This window comes from Calidris pugnax, unplaced genomic scaffold (genome assembly GCF_001431845.1).
Source record: "Calidris pugnax isolate Ruff unplaced genomic scaffold, ASM143184v1 scaffold70, whole genome shotgun sequence".
NCBI lineage: Eukaryota > Metazoa > Chordata > Aves > Charadriiformes > Scolopacidae > Calidris > Calidris pugnax.
This window is the reverse complement of record NW_015090862.1, coordinates 7,644,896-7,662,074: the sequence shown is the minus strand read 5'-3', so window position 1 is coordinate 7,662,074 and position 17,179 is coordinate 7,644,896. Positions and strand designations below refer to the sequence as shown.

At 44.7% G+C, this 17,179-nt stretch overlaps 1 protein-coding gene across 2 annotated transcripts in view; it reads left to right on the top strand.

Annotated features, from left to right (window-relative positions):
- Positions 1–1,380: 1,380 nt before the first annotated feature.
- Positions 1,381–17,179, top strand: part of MAPK6 (mitogen-activated protein kinase 6) — a 30,610-nt gene continuing 14,811 nt past the window's right edge. The window contains exon 1 of one of the 2 annotated variants that reach the window (XM_014944541.1): positions 1,381–1,528. The gene's annotated coding sequence lies outside the window, so the exon portion shown is untranslated. Of the gene's footprint in view, positions 1,529–16,988; positions 17,136–17,179 lie in introns of those variants that run through there. The other variant, XM_014944540.1, reaches the window with a different exon arrangement.

The window sequence follows — 17,179 nt, the reverse complement described above, 5'->3', positions numbered from 1 at the left end:
GCAGCAAATAAAACCTCCGTAGCAGTCAGCTAAAAATAATAACATTAACTCAAGCTGTTTGCAAACTTGATCTTGAAGGATTACACTAATGAAATGAATGGAGGGGGGAGTGTCTTTGCTTGAAAAAACATAAAATTTCTGATGGTGTCCTGAGAACTGATGTTACTGCATGAGTTTGGCATCTCTTAATGGTTGTACTTTGTGTACCTTGTATTTTCAAGCTGAGCACTAAGCTGAATGCTTCTCTGTGGACTTGTTCTATTACAAACAATTTGTTATTTAGCCTCACGGTCATTTCTAGAGTCTGTCTGTATTTCTGGTTAAATGGTTGCTTATTACCTTTACAGAGTTATATAGCCAACAAGGCGGTGATCAGTCAGGGGTGTCATAGTAACACTCTCTCTGCTAACATGGAGGAGTTGAACAGAATCAAAAAGAAAAACCCAACCCCCAAAAAACTAGCATGCAAGAGGTGTGTTTATATTCAATTGTTGGATAAAGTTGTGCAATCGTATATGCAATCAAGCGTGGTCAGGCTGCCTCTCCTGCCAGGGATGCCACCCACATCTGTCTGGGTTATGCCTGCATCAGCTGATTTCTCCAGCCCTCCACCTTGTGCTGAGCCTGCTGTTGCTGGGTGTTGCTGCTCTACCTCCTGGAGCTCCTCCGGGATCCCTGGGGCTGAGGCTCTGCTCCTCACAACACCTCCTTCTGCAGGGAGCAGCTTCCGCTCCTCCTCTGGTGCCCCAGGTCTCCTGAGCCTGCCCATGCCAGAGACTCCGATGGGCCAAGATGATGGAACAAGCCTGGAGGTAAGTAAGCCCTGATTAAAGAAACGGTATTATCAACGTGTCTGTAGAGAAATGGCAAAGTGCAGCAGCAATTCAGCAATTCCTTGTGAGTAACTGCCAGGTGAGGATCCCGCAGGCAGCCCTTTGCAGGAAGCATAGAATCTTGCTGGAAATATACTGAAATCTAAGAAACACCACATACAGACCTACAGCACTGGTTGCCGGATCAACTTATTCGTTAGGTTATGTCTGCTTCTGAGAGTAGAAACAGAATTTAACTTTCAGGAGTAAACCCAGGATAATTTCTAGACTTCTTCGGGGACCAGTTTGCTCACTTTTATTCATGAGGTAATGAAAACAAACCTTCCCACTCCATAGCTCCTAATGCTCTTTCTGTATTGGTGGCCTATTTTTCTGCTTAAGGACAGGGAGGGACTGTTGAGTCACACACAATCTCGTGCCCTCCTCCTCCTCTCATTTAAATATTAATATGATGAATTATTACTAGAGTAACAGCTGTGCACTACTCATATCACAGCAACATAACCTTCCCCTCCTCATCGGAGCACAGCTATTCCTGACTCGCATTTTCTGGTCGACCTTCTCACTTCTTCTGGATGACTTTTTAAAAATTACTTGTTAGTTCTGGTGTGCTGTCATTAGGGTAATTGTTTGTTCTGTTCTTTCTGCTTAAATATTAATGATACTGAGGAAGTCAAAAGATAGCTTCAGTAATGGTAAGTTAAATGTCTGTGTGTATTCTCCTATGAGATCTGTTTGTTTAGAGAAAGAAGTATAAAGGATAAAGATCAACCTTTCTAACTAACACTTAAAAACATCTCTCTCTCTAAGAATTACCAAAATAATAATAATTGTCTTTTATATAAATAAAAGCATTATATATTAGTCAGCTAGTGTCTCTAGATAATTCAGAGGAATAACTAACATTGTACCTAGAAGTACTAATGCATTGCATCTCTGTAGGTAAAGTATTGTAAGAGAGACTGCTAATAAAATCATGAGACAACTCTGTATAGACTGCTGAAAATAAATATTTGGCATCAAACAAAGAAGGGGAGGGAATATGACGGAAAGATAAAACATCCTGAGTTAGCTCAATACAATTGAAAATACCAAGGTAAAGCATTCCCAGGCAGATTTGGAAATGTTAGTAGATGTTAAGTTTTGTGGGTGTAAAAGTCCTCTGCTGAGCACCTTTTCCATGGTTCTTGCGTTTGTGTGTATGTGTGTGGTTTACAAACCCGCAGGTTTTTTCTCCTTGAAAATGTCACTTCTTGGAGTAATTTCCTGCTGCATAAGGGGTGGCTGGGTTTGTTGGTTTCTGGACCACTGTTGCGGAGAACTTAATGCCATCAGGAGTGTGTAGAAATCAGGTTTACTGGGTTTGCTCAATTGCTTGTTGCTTCATTGGACAAAACTTAACTCTCTGCTCTTGTTACTTGGGGAGAAAAAAATCTGAAATGCTGTGAGAAAGATTTTAAAACGAAATGTTCATATTTTTATTTGAAATTTTTCATTTTAAAATTTTCTTTTAGTAAGTCAGTGTTATTAAAGTCAAACAAAATGCTCTCCATTTGAATAAAATATTGCTTTATTGCTTTGTTGGGTTGTTTCAAATAGCTCATAAATATAATGGGGAACCTAAAAAATTAATCCCAATTTATAAATGATGTCCTTTTCCCACATCTGAAAAAATCAGTAGAAACTTTTTTCCCAATTAGCCTTACTAGTGACAAAAGAAAGGCAGGTAGGAGGCTTCTACTGCCTGAGAACTCTTCCCATTCAAAACCAGTGTCTAACCCCATGCCTGGATAGGGGTCAGGGAGAAAAAAGAATGAAAAGAGAGTACTGCAAAATGGGTTTCTAAGTCATGACTGCTCTGATGTAATGCTGAAAGTAGTGCTCTTACTTCTTGAATCATTTTTCCACTCTGCTTTTTTTCTGAACAAGTACTTAGTGGTAACAAATAGCCCGATCCTGACTGTTTGCAATTCCCACTGTAGTCAACAGGAGTAAACTCATGGATTGAGACATGCTTGGTACCACCTATATGCATATACATATGTTGGGTTTTTCCCCTCTGTGCTCTGTTCCTCCTAAAGTTTGTGGGAGTTGGAAATTATCTTTTTTTCTCAATTTACCATTCACATCAGGGATTTTTTAATTCTCATGCAGGTTACTCTATTGCAATTAGGCAAAAAAATGCTGCTTTTATAAAAAGCCTTGATAAACTTGTAGCATATCCCCCAGATAAAATCTCATTTCAAACAGTCCCTTCAGATGATTATCTGCAGTGATTGCAAATGAACCTTGTAGCAATCTCATAACAACTGTCCTTGTGGACGGAAGAGAAACCTGCTGTCAGAACTACAAATAATTTACGTAACCCAATTTAAAGCTCTAACAAAATGTTCCCTTGTTAAGAGGATTGTTATACTTAACGTGTGAGATGAAAATACTTTCTGAAGGTCAGGAATGCACAGAAGATAGATTAGATCTCTCGAAAAGACAAAAAATAGGATTTTACCAGAAGTTTTTCCTCCGTCAGACATTCAACTTGGCATTCTCGGAAGCTTATATAAGCACAGCTTTATTCCTGCAAATGCTGTGTTTGCTCTGCAGAGGGAGAGGAGCTTCAGAGCTTCAGCTCGGCACATGGAAAAATATGACTGAAGGTAGACTGGGGACTCAGGCTATTTTTTGCCACTGCCGGCAGCATAAATAAAAGTTTGTTTTAAAGAACACAAGGGCAGATTCGGGGATGTATTTCCTCGACTCTGCCTGCCGCAGCTGCCAGCGTTATTCTGAAGGACCCTGGGCAGTTTGTCTACCTGCTGCAGGTGAGAGAGCCACCCCACAGCAGTGGGTGCCCAGGGGCCAGCATGGGCCAGCCCTGTGGGATTGGGTGGGCTTGCTGATGTGCTGTGACATTAACCTGGGCAAGCAGGAGCAGTGGGACTGAGCTGTCCCTTTTTGAGGTCTTCTGCTCCTGACTATAGCTTGGTAAAGGTCCTGGGAACTGACCTGCCTGCTGCTGGAATGCCAGAGGGGTGGGACAGGCTCACCTAAGGCTGGAGACAGGGGCTCCAAGAAGTGCGTCCAACCCAGGCAGGGCATCAGAGCACTGCATTGTGCACTCCTGGTGTTCAGTGACCTGGCTGCTTATGCTCAGCTGGGAGTGAGCGTTGTCTTCGTACAACTGCCAAAAAGCCACAAAACCTGAATTTGACATGTTGGAAAACAGCTTTGTGAGATCCAGCTTTTCATAATAGAATCTTGGGGGCGGGGCAGGTCTTGAAGTGCTTTTCACATAGGGTATCATGGAAATAAAAAGAAATTACAGCCTCTGTAAACATCAGAAAGTCAGGCTAATGTTGCCTGCCTCTGTTGTTCCCCGTTCCCTGCGCAGTCACATGTGGTTTCTGTCTGTCCCTCTAACCAGCCAGAAGCTGAGGTTACGGAAAAGTTGACAATGAAAATTAAACATTTCTTTCCTCTCCTCCTTCACTGTTGTATTCTACTAATTCCCGGGGTCCTTCCCTGTAACCCCAGGTCTCCTGCCCACCTCGATGCTGGCTGCCCAGCAGCAGCAGTGAAGGCACAGACACGCAGGGGAAGCAGCAGCGTTCGTGTGGTAGGAGAGGTTCTGCGTGACTGTGCACCGGAGCAAAATAATAGGAAGAAACTTTACCCTGGAGAGTGGAGTATTTTCTTACATCCTCTTGCTTTCTGCTGCTAAGAGCCATTTCCCAAAACACCTTTGTGAAGGGGAAGGGAATCTTGAATAGGGCACTCTGCACCCCAGTGGCTAGGGTCCAGTACCCCAGTGGCGCTTCTCTGTGCCCCTCCAGCAAACTCTCACTGATCCTCAGGGAGAACACTGACAGCACCATATCCTTCTCAGAAACTCTCCGCTACACCTTTTATTCCCTCTCTAATGTGTTCCTGAGTAGGAAGGCCACGTACCACCACCTTCACCAACAGCCAGCAGCTTACAAGCCCCAGGGGTGTTGGAGAAGGCTGCCTGGAGAGACACGGCAGCACGCAGTAGCTTCCTAGGTGCCTTCTGCTGGGGGAGGAGAAGGTGTGAATGTGCCTGTCCCTTTGCCCAGGCAGAGGAGCGGTGATGGGAAAGAGGATGTACGTGTGGGGAACGGTGGCACAGCAAGGCAGGACCTGGCACTTGCAGCCCCTTGGTGGCCAGGGCAAGGCTGAGGAGGTCTTGTGTTGGGATTGCCTTGGTCTCACTGCTTGCCTCCATTTCCATAGACCATGAGTTTGCTGATGGCTAATTCTTTGGATGGAAACATTTTTGTGCCAGGTATATTTGCAAATCTGAACTTTTCTGGAACATTTAGCTCAAATATTTTGTCGTTTTACAAGAGCCAGGGTGGAGGACAGCATTAATTTTGCCCTGCTTAAAAACAGGCAAACAAATAAACAAAAAGTTTTTTAAATGCCCTTGCCTGTTCTAGAAGAGGAGGGCAGTCTTGGCATCCAGATTCAAATATGCATGTTTTATCTTTGTGAAAAATCTCTTGATATCCATCAGCTAGAGACCTCAGGTTTTGCAGACTGGATAGATGTGGTAGCAGATAAATTCCCATGCAGTCTGTCAGTCCTGGGTGTGCTTCAGACCCATCAACTTCTGAACAGAAATTTTCCTGTGACTGTTTACACAAGCTGCTGCCAGCTGTGTTGGGTTTGGGCAGCTGAATTGAATACAAGTGGACTGTTCCTCATGTTCCTCCCAACCAGGTAATTGGAGGAGACCTGAAGAAACTGGATGAGCAGCTGAGAAGGAGTGGAGAGGCTGGTGTGGAGGGTGTGTAAACACAGCTACTTGGGGGGGGACAAGCACAGCTACTCTGGGGCTTCTGGCACTGGGGAAAATCAGAACTGCCTGGACAAAGCCCAGAGTAACTTGCAGAAACTGAGAAAAGCTTCAGGAACTGCACTTGGTGAAAGAAGTACCAATAACTTTGAAAAGTGGGTTGAAAAGTTGAACAGTGGAATAAAGCACCAGTCCCTTGCAAAATTCAGTTCTAGCAATCTGAAATTGTGCATTGAGGGCTGCTGTGACCTTGATCTTTGTGACTCAGCTCAGGAAGGTGGAAACGCTAATATCCTGACATTCTTGCAGGTTGTAGAAATTAATTTAATGGGTATTTGCAGAGCCCTTAAACCCTAGTGATTCTGTCCTCAGACTGGGGCAATATGTGGTGAATAGCACACAGGGCAGTACACTGACTTTATTTTTTCTTGGTAGCCCATTACTGGTAATCAGGTGAGCACTATCTGTCTTGTGCAATGAATGAAGCAGAGCACTGAGCACTTGTAAGGAGAAGAGGGAGTATCTGCTCGTGCAGTAAAGCTGTATCAGAGCAGATAGAGCTTGTTCTGATTACTGTGATTGTCATGTCACACGGAGTTCCCTTCAAAGGTCAGAGAAGTTTGCTAGCTGACATTAAGGCCCATATTCCCATGTTCTCCTGCTATCTGAAACATTAGAGCAATCAGGAAGATAAATCTTCTTGTAACTCTGTGTGAAAAGGTTCAAAAGTTTCCATTACTACCCTGCTGTTTCACTTGATTTCGGCAGTTACTGCAGGTTCTCGGTTGAAGTTTTCCTACTTGACAACAGCCTGTTCAGGCCTTGCCACTGATTTACTATCACCTAGCAATGATTACATTTGTATTGTTTACTAACAAATATCATTGGACCTAGGATGATAAACACAGGGTACAGGGTAGTACTTTGATCGCAATTTGTACATTTAGTCCTTGAATAATTTTTACTACGAGCAAATGAATTGCCTTAATTATTTAAACAGGGATATTATCACAAACCATAATAATCTCACTTTACCGTGTACTTATAGGATGTATGTGATAGCCCATGCAGCTATGGAAATACCAGCTCCGGTAGTCTGTCAGGAAAAAATAAACCCCTGATATCTCAAAACCTTTTCTGGGTTGTGGGGAAAACCACCACCTTGGTTTTGATGAATATTGCACTGTCTTGTGAAGTCCTCGTGAAAGTGCCTCTAACAGACAGGCTTGAGAATGTTAAGTCCTCTTTGGGGTTGGCCACGGAGCAGGATGGTTTAGGCAATGGTAATGAGATTCCTAGTCCAGCCCTGGCTGGATGGTTTGACTCTGAAAGCAAGGGCTGAGACTCACATCCATCCTTGATTTCTGGGATATACCTTTTTTCAGACAGTCTGTAGTTAGAGAGGGTGGCTGCCCTGGAAAAGTTAACACCAAGGAAAAGCTGAGAGGTTTGTGAGCTGCAGTCTTTCCCCTCTGGGCCACCGTTTCAAGACACAGACTATCAGAAAGAGTTTGCCCACTGTTGTCTGGTGGCTGAAGCCTGACTCTTCATTACTTTGGGTGGCCAAGGGAAATCTCCTGCAGCGTAGCCTGACCTTCTCACAAATTGTCTCCCACTACTGAACACAAGTGAATGGATTTGTCTGCCTAACTTCTGTGACTATGGATGCAAGGGAACAGAAGGTCTTTCAGCTGGTTTATGGCACTGTGAGCCACTGGGGACGTCAGATTACAGATAGGAACCACGTGGCAGCTCTTGCTGTCATCCAGGGCAATGCCGGAATAGGTCGCGGAGCACACGTGAACTCTAATATCATGTTGGAGTTGGTTGAATTGCAGCAATCATGAGAACTAAGTATTGCAACTAGAGCTGGTCCAAAGGTTGAAACTCCTCTTCTTTGAATCATCTTGATTACTTTTGTTTTGGGAGTGTCCAGATTAAACAATAAGAAGAAACTTGAGATAATGGTTAGCAACTTTTTGTGTTTATTAAAATAGGTTTATCAGGAATTGATTTTATTTTAACTGAGGCTTAAAAAATTCTCTAGTGTTTCATAACACACACAGAATAAGGGAGGAATACCTTTCCCTGTCACAAAATACAGCTTTAGGTGTATGTGGTAGCTCTTAAGTTTTCATTTAATAGTTTTTGACTCAACGTGATTGAAAACTGTTTAGAGATGTGCTGGAGATAAGAGAACGCTGATGCACTAAAAAGCAGAAGGTTTCTCTACCTCTTTATCTTTCTTAATTCCAGCTCACTTGCAAAGTAAATATCACTATTCAGATTATGAAAGAACCTCTAGGCATAACTATACAGTGAAATGTTTACCTATACGAGATAACTTTCTGGTTTTAGGACAGTTTCTTGGTGATCCCTCAGCACTGGGGTATCCTATGAAGGTATTTCTGAGAAGCACTCTGTGTGAGCTCTGTACAAGAAAGTGTCTCCATGGAGGAGACTATCCAGTGGTGCACTAAGGAGGCATGTGAGACACACTTCCTCGTAGTTTAAGAAGCCAAAAAAAATCCCCCCAAACCTCATGATCTCTTTCCAATTACAGAAAATACTGAAGTCTGGGTTTACAATTTTAGGGGTTTTTTTATGCTTGTGGTCATTAAGAACAATTGGATGTCGTGCACTGGAGTTCTCATTGAGCTCTGCAAAGGCTGACAGCCTTGTCCACCTTTGCCTGTACCCTTTTCTCCTGCACACACACAGTGTGTGAACAAACACTAATAAGTGAATTTGCTTTTATGTCCTGTAACGTGTACATGGACAGATGAATTCCATTTCTGTTTGGATAGCCTTTAACTGAGAAAGTTTGGGATAGCCCAGTTTCAGCACTGTTGTACTTCTAATAGAGGTAATAAATCTTATGTTTCCAAAATAACAAAGATTCAGTCAGATTTAATGGCTTTAATGGGAAAAAAAAATAAAAAATCAAGGTCTTCATTAGAGTACCAGAAATTTAGATTGTGGGTAAAATAACTTAGTACAAAAGCTCAAAAAATGTGTCATGTATTATTTACTCCTTTCATAGGCAGGAGTGCTTCTAGGCTTTTCTGTCTGTCATGGGAACAGATAGCTTACAAACCGGTAGGAACCATCCACTCCTGGAAGTAGGATGCCTCTGAGGAATGGTTGTCAGAGGGACCAAATATGCAATTCTCTGTTCAAGTAAAACCTCAGCAGAAGACTCGGGCCAGCCTCCCCGGTGCTGGGTGTGTGGGAGGGAGCTGGGGGTGGTTATGGCCATGCCCCTGTGCAGAGGAGTGGTGGGTGTGCTTACACGCTCACCCGCTTCTAGCGCCCAGTGCAGAAAGGAGACAGGCTCATGGCTGCTCTAAGACCAGGTCCCTGAGCCCCATGTGATGCCTAACTGCAACGTGGGAACACAGAGGACTTAAATGCATCACTCAGTGACTCAAAAAGTTCATCCGCTGGGGAGGTACACTATGTATTTCTCACGAATCGCTGCAGTTTTCCATGTAGAGCACGCTGTTCAGGCACCCGCGGTGTGAAAGTGTGGTAAGGAGTGGGCTGAGAGGCACTTGCTGCTGTTGGAAGAGAAACCAACTTGATAGTGGGGGAGAAGGCTGGAGTCACTGTGTTGAAGTTAAATCTGTTATGAGTTTTGCCATGGACTTAAGAGAGCTGAGAATTTGCCCCCATTCCGAATAAAGCATTTATTTGGGGTTAAATTACTATGCTTTATCTTCATGGCCGCTAATAGAAGCAAAATGAGACAGTGAGTTGGTGCTCCATTTGTATTACTATTGCAAAGAGGAACGGATAGTTCTTGGGATCAGATGAATAGACACAGATTAACCTCTAAGCAGCTATTATTGGAGCCCATTTAAAGCAGTTTGAGTTGGAAGAGCTTTTGCTGAAGCTGATGGGAAATGCCAGGGTAAGAAGATGATCCCAGTGTTTGGCACCAGTCACAGTCTGGAGAATCTCCAATGCGTGTGTTGGCATTTATAGCATGTTAGGAGGGGAAAGCTCCTCCTCGAGAGTAACAGATAAAGCAAGTTTAGACAATTCTGGTCAGGTTTTCCTCTTAAGAGGAAAATCTAATTTTCCTGTTTTTCATTGCAATGTAGTTGCAAGCAAACAGACTTCTTGCTTGAGCTGTAATAACATAGAGATCTTGTGTTTCATAAGCTGGATGTCCTCTGTAGTAAATGATGCTTCTGTGCATTTTTTTTTCCCCTGTGTAGTAGTCAATGGTGCAAGTCCCTCTTTCCTGAGCACTTCAGACAGTTGGCCTCTGTGGAGTGGACTGAGATCTTGCATCATTTCCTGTCATCTGTCCAAAGCTATTTATAAAATGTCTGCTGATTCTGGCACACAGGCAAAATCCAGTTTTCTTGAGAAAACAAATAGTTTGGAAATCTATTCCTTCCCAGCAAGTGTCTCAAAACTGTTGAGAAAACCTGAAACATCCTAGAAAATCTTAATGAAAGCTAAGATATAATGGGGTCGGGGAATATGAGGAATTGAATAGTCCCATATACGTAGTGGAAATCTTTAAAAATAGATGGTGCAACATGTACTGAGAAAAAGTTATGGTGTGTTAAGGGAGAGGGGGTTGTTCCAAAATTGATTCATTAACAAAATATAAACTTTGGGTTTTGATGTCTGAAGATATAACAAAAGTGACTCAAGGTAGCTTTTGCAATGCTGACTATTTGCCATATAATTCGATGGTAGAAGTTCCATAAAAAGTTTCTACATTTCTGATATTTCTTGGGTTTTCTCTCCAGCTTCAGGAGACTGTCTGAGGTAAGGGTCTGGCAGGGACACTAGGATGCATTAAGAGAAGCAGCATGCTTCCCAGTGAATCTGCTGCTTATGATAAGTGCTATTTTGGGAATTCTGAAAAAGCGTGTTGGCCACAGAAGAAATGCATCCCAAGCAACAGTACTCACATCGGCTTCCCACCGGCCTGCCTTGACCCTGCTGGCACCGTGCTTCTTGCCTCTTGATCCTTAGCCATCCAGTGTGCTGCTTCCTCGTGAAACAGCTGCACCCGTGAGCTTTGGGCATGTTGGAGATCACTGTGTGCGGGGCAAAGTGAGCGGAGGATGGCCTCTGCCTGAGCAGTCACAAAGATACCATTTCTTAATGTGTCTCACAGTCCAGCTTGTTTCATCTGGTTTTGGCAAACCACTGTAAGTATCACAGTGCCACAGGTGGCCTAGGCTGAGCTGGAGTCCAAGTCCTGCTCAGGAAGGCACAAATCTAAGTAATAGTAGAGGTCTGAGACTCTTCCACTATGACCAATTAGTACTGCTTTCCCAACCCTCAAGTTTCTTGAGGCAGCAACAGATTACCATCTTAATGGCTGACAAAGATTCACTGCTGGCTGTGCACCAGTTTGTCTGGGGTTTATTGCAAAATAATACCTGAAAATGTTTGAAATGCCTCAACTTACTGCACCTCCCTTCTCCCCTTGTAAGCTTGCAGATAACAGTTTTGCTATTTGCTATGTAAAAGCCTCCAGCTGCTAAAGCAGTGTATTAGCTGATGCCCATGTATCTGTATTGAGCTTTGCCCCCTATAAATGTATTTCAAGATGATTCTGGTGTTGGTGAAAATGTTAGCGAATGTTAGTCTGATTTTTTTTTCTCTGCAAATGACAAGCACTGCAGCACCAGCTGTATTTACAATTGCACAGCAGAGGCTTTATCTCTGTAATGCAATAGCAATCAAAATGCTGCATGTGGGAAGGTTTACTGTTCTATAGGAAAGAACAAGAACAGTTCTACTGTTGCAGAACTATACAGATTGCATAGTTCTGCAATTAAATGCAATACTTCTACAAAAACGCATAATTGTTCTACATAAATCCATCATCAGGCCTTTATAACTTCTGCTCCAGAGCTGATGTGTTTTCCAGCAGGTATCCAAAACCAAATGCATTTTTTGCTGAGGACACCCCGCCCTGCTGCCAGGGCATCGCTCCACATGGGAGTACTCAAGGTATTACAGATATTTAAATAAAAGCTCTGCAGTAATGTGCTGCCTTACAGCTCTAGCAGCACCGCTGCCAATGCAGTAACTAGCACAGAGATGCCTCAGGCAATTGCTCTGGTGCCACTTCAGTGGGCAGTGTGTTCTCCCAACTGCTTCACTTGAGGTTTTGGAGGTGGGGATGGGAGCAGTGCCTTCCTGCAGGTCTGAATGGGGGAGAACTGTCGCCCATAGAATTCTCTTGTACCTGAAGTGCTCAGACAAAATAATTTGGTGCTTCCTGTTTTCACTTCATCCTATGCTTTGTCTTATCACGCAGCCGTGTTCCTCTTTCTGTAGAATGTTTTCCAGCTGTACATTCATCCATTGACCTGATCTACAGCCTGGCTCTACCACACCTCCTGTGCCCCACGCTAGGAAGTTAGAAGCAACTCAGGTCACTTGGAGCACCCGAGTGTGAAAATGTTGGTACTAGTCATCCTTTAAAAGGGGATTAAACCTAATTCATACTGCCTCAATTGCCTACCTTGGTAAATTTTTCTACATGTTTACTATTCTGCGCGTGAATAGCTACTGATAGCTACCTCTATGCAAGGTTAACTAACGAGCAATTAATGAAAGGCTGGGAAATCTGGGAGAGCTCCAGCCCTACAAGTGAATTTTACATGCAGAGGCTGAATCTTTCAGTGATGATCCAGTTACAAGGCAAGTTTTCTAAGCTTTCCTCTTCTCCCCGGATTGCCATGCCTTTGACAACTCCTGCCTTAGCCAGCTGCTCTGTCCCTGTGCTAAGTGTTGGTTAAGGAATTGCCTGGCTTAATAGAACTGTGATATTAAGCAGGGAGCCTGGGTGCAGCTAGCTGTACCGAAGTGTCCTAGATTGCTGATGATCTACCAGGGGGGAAGAATGACTTGTTCTGGTTTAAGTGTTTAATGACTTTTTTTACCTGCAGACTCATAGAATTTCCAAAGTATGTCACAGAACACATTTATTTCTAACCTCAAAGTTGAACGTTTTCTGTGACTTTCTGTTTCCACCTTCATTTGCCCTTTTTTGCTTTGCTGCCTTTGGTATGAATTGGTCTCTGTTAAAGGTCTGTTCTTTTCCAGTCTTCTTTTGTTTCACACAGGGATGAAGATCTCAGGGTTTGCCTTTTTCTTTTCTTCTAAGTCCCCTAATATCCTCATAGCTTCTTTCCTGATCAGAATGCAGATGGTACAAAGCTTGCTCTAGCAAAGTCAGTTCCACCAAGTGAGTGAAATGAGGTGATGGCATAGTGTCTTTGCCCAGGTAGCTTTGGCTACTGCCAAGTAGACTTTAACTAAAAAAGGATTTTGAGGCAAAAAAAATTGTTAAAACTTTTTAAGATGGCAACATCCATGTGGTTACCACTAATAAAGCTGGCATGAAATATACTTTAAGATTTATTGGGAAAACTTCAAAGTTTGCAAACCCAGAGAGGGTTCCTTAGGAAAATGTGTTTGTGTTAAAAAGAACAAATAGAAAAGCTCTACATCCAGTATAATAAGGTGTAGTCTGACCTTTTCCAGGAAATGGAGGTGCCCAAGAAGTGAAGCGAGCAGTTGAGTTGTCAGTGAAACTCAACTTTACCCGGACTGTTTGTGCTGAACGTCAGCACTATGAAACTGTATGCTGGAAAAGCAAGTGATTTGTAAAGGCTTTGCTTAACACCTGCAGAAAACTAGGTTAATTGGAGAAGGCAGCAGTTAAAGGAGACCCAAACAAACTATTAAAAACTCTTGGGAGCTGTGCCAGGAAAACCAAATCATACTTCAGGGCCCAGATCACCCTGCAGAACACAGGTAAGCAGGAACAGGCCAAGGAGGCAGCAGAAACTGAGTGTTTCTTGAACTTCTCCCCATCTCCTTTTAATAAGTGGGATTTTCTCTCCTCCCTATCCTCATGCAAAATGAACCCTAGACTTTGGTAAGAAACAAATGTACCCGAGAATATATTTCCCTTCCTCTGGAAGGATGTGTAAGTCATGGCAGGAGCAGTCCGGTGGTGCCATCAAGAGTCCTCACCTGTGTGTCTCACCAAATTCAGCTGCCCAGGGGACTGACCCTGCAGGACAGGCCAAGAACCAGGTATCGCTTTAGATACCTTAATCTTCTCTAGGGGTGCAGGCTACTTGATGTGAGGTACATGCTTAGGTTCAGCTTCTTCTGAAAATACCTGGAATCATTACAGAGAGCTGCATAACACCAGAAAACAAAGATTTCCTGCAGAAAAACCCAGCAAAGCAGTGAAACTGAGAAAAAAGCCTGGAGCTGCCAAGTTACCTTGGGCAACCTTTTCAAACCGTCTCCAAATCTTTCTTCCCTTGCCAATCACAATGGGTGTGGACACTTAAAAATACTTCATTCCCTTTTATGCCACAAGTTACAATTCACACACAGGACTGAAATATTATGTTGGAATTTACTGTTTGATCTTTTTGAACTTGGATATAATAAATGAATCATTGTTTAGTTGTAAGTATTTTCTAATTGCTGGGATTTATGACCTTCGATGTCCAGTTCTTTTCTTACTGTTCATTTTACTGATAGTTAATATCTACAAATGTCTTAGAATGGGTTGGTATCATATAGCGTATCATCTACACGCTGTGTAATTGCATTCTTGTGGGGAATGAGGAAAAATTTAACCCATTTACAACCTAATCAATAGGATATTAAAAATCTGAGAGCAGATTAGTGATTTGTTGGATTAGATAGCTATAAATTGCCATGTGACTCACAATTAAATTCTGAGCAACTCCATCTCATGTGCATAGTAATTCTATAGTGACGCTGAAAACAAGTAACATTCCCGCACCCTGCTCTTCCCTGTTGTGTGATTTTCCTCTAGATTGAGGATCTCATTCACTAGATCCTACCACAGACTTGGGAGTTACTTATGCTCTTAGAATGGCAGGGAAAAAAAATGGAGGGAAAAAACCCCAGAGTAGCTCTTGATTTATTAATTAGGAGCCCAGAAAAATGGTGATACATCTGAACTGTGTGAGATATATGAGTAAGCATGTGCTACCCAGGTGAGGAAGCTTGGCATTTCCTGCAAGCCCTCTCCATGTTTGCTAAACTACCTTTCAAACAGTCTGGGCCGCTGCAGAGCACATTCCACGGATGTGCAACTTCACCTGAGTGAAACAGCTACATGGGTATTGGGAACTAGTCCCAGTGGACACAGTATGAGGATGGTGCTGGTGCAAGGCTGTAATATAAGGTTTTTCTTACTGCAGTACCCTAGGATCTGCTTGCTCTTCTGTCTCTCATAATGAAAATACTTCTTCTGGACAGAAGGATTCTTTAACTAAATAGCTCTGGATTTAGACATACAGCCACTGCTGCTCCTGCCTTTTTTGAGTCCCAAATCTCTTCCTTTAATGCAAGTAAATGCTCCTCTGTGGCTTGGCTCTGGTTGCCGTCCTAACATCACCTCTCCCAAATATGCACTCCTGCAGGTTTTTTTATAGACTGTATTTAAATACAGACCTTCTGGAGCAGCCAGCGCTGTCATCTTCCAACTCTGCTTTGCTGGGGGGGCAGAAGAACTCCAACTTTTTTTCTGACTTTCCTCCACTGCTGGCAGCATGGTTAGCTACCTATACATTATATTTGCTATCCACTAGCAAATACTGTAATGTAAAGTATCAGTTTAGCTACTGACTTCCTTATGTCTGCTATCAGTACGGTGCTGTATTATCAAATGCCTATGTCACCTCTTCCGCCAGCGGGGGCAATGTCACAGTTAGCAACACATCTGACTAAATTAAAACAGTTAGTGCTTGGCTTCATAATTGAAAGGCTTTTAGAAGTTATCTCAATAACTGTGAAGAAGCTGGGTAGGGAGCTCCTTGGTTGTTGATGTATGACTTGTTTATTAGTTATGTGATTTGAAAGTGCAAGGGTCAATTGGATGCTTCTGTCCAGATGGCAGCAGAATGAGGCGTAGAGCCCTGTGCAATGTGAGTAACTTCTGTCCTATTACTAACTATAAATAACCTCCTTTTAATCAGTAAAAATGAGTATTAATTGGTTTGTCTTCCTTTGAGTCATTCTGCACTGAAAAGGCATACGAGGGAGCTGGGGAAACCGTACAGTGTCTTCGGAGCTGTACTGAAACTGTGTTAGTGGAAGCGTAAAGCTCTTCTGTTACCTCCAGGCCCTCTATTTCCATGCCTCTCTCTCCCCACCAAGACTGCCGTAAAAAAGTCTCCCAGGGGAAAAATTTAACGTTTTAATTATTCTGCTTTATTTTGTTGTATTAGTTGTGATTTTCAGGGGAAAGCAGACTTCTACTGTCTCTGCCTGTGTCCATTAAGGGAAATGCGATAGCAAGAGATTTACAGTCTCTGATGTCTACAGCAATGGCGAGTAGTTGGTAGAAGGTCATGGGGAGAACATTCAGGTCCCCCATGACACAAAGGCTGCAGAACATGAGCCAAAACGTCCTGTCCAGAGAAGGCAAGCCTGCCTCTGGCATTCCCGCCTGCTGCCTTCCAACCCTGCTTTTGTTTCTCTGCCATGAGGAGTGTTTAAAGCCAGGATGGTTGAACTGGGCCCACACAACCGCTTCCCCGGCTCAGAGCCCTGCACGCTGACAGCCGCAGGAGCCGTGCTTGCCCAGCGGCAACCGAGGCTGGGCCTCCTTGTCCCGCTCCTCTTCTCCCCGTGCTTCCACCGGCCGATGCAGGGCCTGTCACCTGGGCACGGAGAGGTGGCCTGGCTCTCCTCCCCACATCCCCCCAGCTGCAGAAAACCCATGTTCCCGCTGCCTTCTCCACCCAGGGGGTTTCTTTCCCTGTGCCGTGTTGTGGCTGAGGGAAACGCTGGAGAAGCGGAGCCCTAGGCCTTGCCGAGGGAGGCACCGCCAGGGCTCGGGGTCAAACGCGGGTTTCAAAAGCAGAAGCCTGACTGGAGGGAAGCCGTCAGGAGGCAGCGAGGTCGAACAGGCGGAGGGAGCAGCAAGTGTAATTCAAGTGCGAGCATCACTGCAGGCCTCGAGGGCCACCGCGCTGCCCCTAGGCCTCGGGCTGCCGTCACCTTGGGTGGCCGGGCACAGTCCCCCCTCCGCTCTGCTCCAACCGGCCCTTTGATTTCGAGCGTTTGACTTTAGGACTCAGCTAAACCCCCCCGGCCCACCGGGACCCGCTGAGCGCCCTGAGGACAGCACAGGCTGTGAGGTGACGGCGAGCAGGCCCCCAGGGGTGGGGGGGGCGCGGAGCCCCGCACGGCAGCGGGCCCAGTGCCGTCCCGGCTCCGTCCGGCGGTGTCCGTCCCGCCCTGAGGGCCGCCCCGGGCCCGCCCCCGGCGGGAGGAGCCAGCGCCGGGCCCGCCCCTCCCTGCCCTCCGCGCCGGGTTACATGGCGGCGGCTGCGGCAGCGGCGACTGCGGCGAGGCGGGTGGGCGCCGGGCGGGAGTCGGTGGCGGGGCCGCGGGGCCCGGCCGTGTGAGCAGCGCAGACCCCGATGAGCCTGGGAAGGCCCGTGAGTGCGGTGGGGCGGTCGGTGGTGGTGGGAGAGACGAGGGG